Genomic DNA, 4398 nt, shown 5'->3' with positions numbered 1-4398 from the left:
AATAATATCTTAAATGTATATTTAACCAAAACTTCTCATTCCTAAGCCTACATCAACAGTAACAAAATCAAATAGGTTTTAAAAATTAAATTCTCAGAGTTTTCAAACTATTAAAAAAGATCTCAAGTGAAAGAGCTTATTGAGATAATTGAGTTTTTAATAGATAATTAAATGTTAACTAAGCACATTTGTTTTTTAGCAGTAATTTAAAGAATATATTTATTAAACTAAGTTCTAATTTGCATTTGCAAGTTAAAATTATTGACAATTAACTTGGGTTGCTTTACTCAAAGCATCTTAAAGTGTATTTTACACTTCAGCTTTCCAGATGGGAAGAGTCCAATACAATAATATGTATGCTGTATGCCTTCTCATTGTTAGAAATAGTATGTATTTAAAAAGAGTGAAGTAGAAAAAGCCCCAAAATCTATATTGAATTAACACCTGTGTTGAAAACCTTATTGAAGAAAAACAGCAGAGGGAATGAAAGTAAGAGGTCAAATTCATAAACAAAAGACACTTCCAGACCTAGAAACTATGGTTTGTTTTAAGATCAGTAAAGCAAGAATTTAACCTTGCCACCACTTCAGTTTAAGTTATATAATTACATTCTTTAAAGCTGACATTTTCACCTTGGTAGGTATAATAAGGCCATGCAGATGCAGGCTAAAACCAGTAATTTCAGCGTTCTGCTTCTTCTGTGTCGATGGTAATAAGATGTGGCAGTGAAGCATGCATGAACCTCCATGTAATTGTCAGCACAGTCTTTCATTTAAACAACAAAATAGTTAGCAGTAAGCTTATAAATGTGGAAAGCATGCAAAACAGAAACGGTAGGTCTGTTAACTTTAAAATCACCTCACGCAGAAAAGGTCAAGCATTTAAAATGTGTTTCTACTACCCTTTAAAGACAGTAAAACTAATAGAAAATACATGACTGGAAAATATAACTGGATGTTTCTTGGTAGAGAATAAAAACAAGTTGCTAAAACATCTTCAAATGTATACATTGTAAAATGTTGAATATATAGTGTAGAAAAATGTGAGAAAACATTTAAACTTCAAATCAACTAGTAGTCAGTACTACTTTATGCAAGCTTTCTTTTAAATTGGTAAATTTTATTTTTAGGCCTAAAAGTAACTGGAAAACAAGTGTTGAAAAATCAGCTATTGTTAACATTAAGAATATAGTTATGGTTCTAAAATTTTTGTTTAATTTTCAAGTGGATCATATATTTATCTTTTTCCAAATTCAGAAGCACTATTTACAAAATCTCCATTTAGAAGTCCTGCACCATTTCCCATTTCTCCTCTGCTTTCCAAACCTACAGGAAACTTCTTGTTTTTTACTTCCTCATTTATTTTTTCAGAAAATGCACGAACAAATTTATTCTTAAAATACTTTACTCAAATAGTTTTATATGTCCTAAAAACACTTTATGAAATAGGATAGAAAACTGCATGTCTAACTTGTCACTTAAAAATATATCAAAGCACTAGAATTAGGGAATAATCTTGTGTTACTGGCTTCACATAATAGATCAGGTTTTATTTGGTTTATTTTCCCGATTCCTCTTTTTTTTTTTTTTTTCCCCCTAAGAAATCAAAAGCTCAGGGCTCTCTATTGCCAGACCAATTCTCCCTTATGAAATCTTTAGACAAGAATATCTAACGATGTAATTGACACCTCCACAGTTTAAATTTAGCATATGCAAACTGAGCTGATATTCTCCTCCAAACCAACACCACTTCCAGTCTTACTAATTTCAGTTTCTACCAACTAAATTTGTCTTGTTACTCACGTTTCCTAAACCTTGTTGTTATCCTTACCTTCTTTCTTTCTCTCTCGCATCAGACCCTGCCCTGTCTAACCTGGCTCCTGTTCTCTGCACTCTCCTCCTCCTGAATTCCCTATAATTAAGACATTCACTCTTTTCTAGCCACGGTGTCTTCCTTGCTGCTCCTTCATTCCGGGTATATTCCCACCTCAAGGCACTGGCAATTAGAATCCTCTCAGTCTGGAATACACTTTTCCTAGATATCTTCATAGCAAGCCCCTGCACTTTGCTCATGTGTTTATTTAAATCCTATAGGCTCTTCCTTAAACAAACATCCGGAATTTGACCATCTGTCACTACTGTAGCTCACATCACAGTTTTATCACTGTCTTCTGTTATTGTAATTATTATTACTATTGTTTGTATACTTGACTTCATTTCTTATATTTTCAACATACCATTTGATTGATCCTGCTAAAATATACATCAGATTGTATCAGAATAGAAGTCAAAGTTCTTTCTCTGAATTATAAGACCCTGTGTAATCTGACCTCCATGACTTGCCTGAAGTCATCTACTGTGCTACCCACCCAACACTCTGTCAGCTCTATGAGTCGCTGTGCACTTTCTCCAGGTAAATTCCTTTTAACTTCAGTGTATCTGTGCATGCTGTTCACTCCTGTCTGAAATACCTTCTTTCAGTTCCTTTGTACTTTTACAGATTTTAATGTATATATTTTTATATGTACTTTATGTATTTAGAAAAAGATATGCATTAAAATATATAAAAACCCAAATGAACCAAGAAAATATTATATGATAAATAGATATGATAGCAATAAATATATGGCAATCAAATTATAACAAATAATAAATTCATACATATACACATTTTTGGTCCTTAACATTAGAATGAATTCTAATATGCCATAGTTTTGTTATCCCCTTCCTACTACAATATCTCCAGGCCCAAGAAAAGTGCCTGACTGTTACCTGACATTCAGTAAGTATTTATCAAATCAAGGATTTTACATAGAAATGCGTATTTTTCTTTTCGTTTTGTTTTTTTGTTTTTTTTTTTTTTTTTTTTTGAGACAGAGTCTCACTCTGTTGCCAAGACTGGAGTACAATGGCATGATCTTGGTTCACTGCAACCTCTGCCTCCTAGTTCAAGTGATTCTCCTGTCTCAGCCTCCTGAGTAGCTGGGGTTACAGGTACACGTCACAATGCCCAGCTAATTTTTTGTATCTTTAGTAGAGATGGGGTTTCAACATGTGGGTCAGTCTCATCTCAAACTCCTGACTCGTGATCCACACATCTCGGCCTCCCACAGTGCTGGGATTACAGGCATGAGTCATCATGTCCAGCTGAAATACGTATTTATATTTATATAGAGATAAAACATATTAATATGTTTTATTATTAGCTAATCTGTAAAATTAGCCAAAAAAATGCTTTCTTAAACATTTCCAAGAAAATTATTCATCTGCATTTTGCAAAACCATTAATGAAAAATTCAAAATCTGTTCCAAAAAATCTATATTCTCATATTAAACAGAAAGGGCCGATTTCTTTTAAGATATAAACCCATCAAAGGTTTATGTTATCCTAGTGGCTGATTCAAAGGGCTTTAGAACTGAGCCATTGTTATTCTGCATATATTAAATAGCTTTGCAGATAATACAAAATCATCAAAAAACTTTACCTGAAAAATATTATTTGTAAAATATTGCAAAAATGCAGAACTAAGTTTTTCTTCCTTTAATCATTTATGAAAAATAGCCTAAAACAATGACCTTTTGTTGTTTATTTTTTATGTCTTTGCAGAAATGGTTTATGAAACGCTGACAAAAAAAGAATTTTGAAAAGGTCAGTGACGTATCACAACACTGTGCCTGCATAATTAACAGATCTTTCTTTTTATATCTTGATGGGATATCTTGGCTGTTGGTTGATAATAACAACATGCTGAGATTAGGAAACAGTCAAGAGAAAGTTATGTTCCAATTTGAGATACTATAGATCATTTCGATCTGCCAACATAGTAACTGAGTTCATTAGAAGTTGACAATTATTTGATGACACTGAAATCTTAGCAGCTATTGAAATTGCAATAATACTAGCACTAGTTGAATAATTATTGAGAAGTTAGAAGTTTGCAAATTTCTGGAATTATGTAGCTAGAAATTTATCATGTAGCAGCATTGTATACTTTTCAATTGTATTCCTTTTTACTTTATTTATTTAGTTAAGATAAATTTCAACTTTTAGATTCAAGGAGTATATGTGCAAGTTTATTACCTGTTTGTATTGTGTAATGCTGAGGTTTGGAGGTACAAATGATCCTACCTCCCAGGTACTGAGCATAGTGCCCAGGAGTTTGTTTTTCAACTCTTCATCTCTTCCCTCCCTCTCTAGTAGTCCCGAGTTTCTATTCTTGCCATTTTTATGTCCATGAGTGCCCAATGTTTAGCTCCAATTTATAAGTGAGAACATGTAGTATTTGGTTTCCTGTTTCTGCATTATTTCACTTAGGATAATGGCCTCCAGCTTCAACCATGTTGCAAGGGATATATTTTTGTTCATTTTTTATGAATGCATAGTGTTTCATGGTGTATA

The sequence above is a fragment of the Colobus angolensis genome, unplaced genomic scaffold, assembly GCF_000951035.1.
Source record: "Colobus angolensis palliatus isolate OR3802 unplaced genomic scaffold, Cang.pa_1.0 Scaffold235, whole genome shotgun sequence".
NCBI lineage: Eukaryota > Metazoa > Chordata > Mammalia > Primates > Cercopithecidae > Colobus > Colobus angolensis.
The sequence above is the reverse complement of the archived record's forward strand: the minus strand, read 5'-3'. Positions refer to the sequence as shown.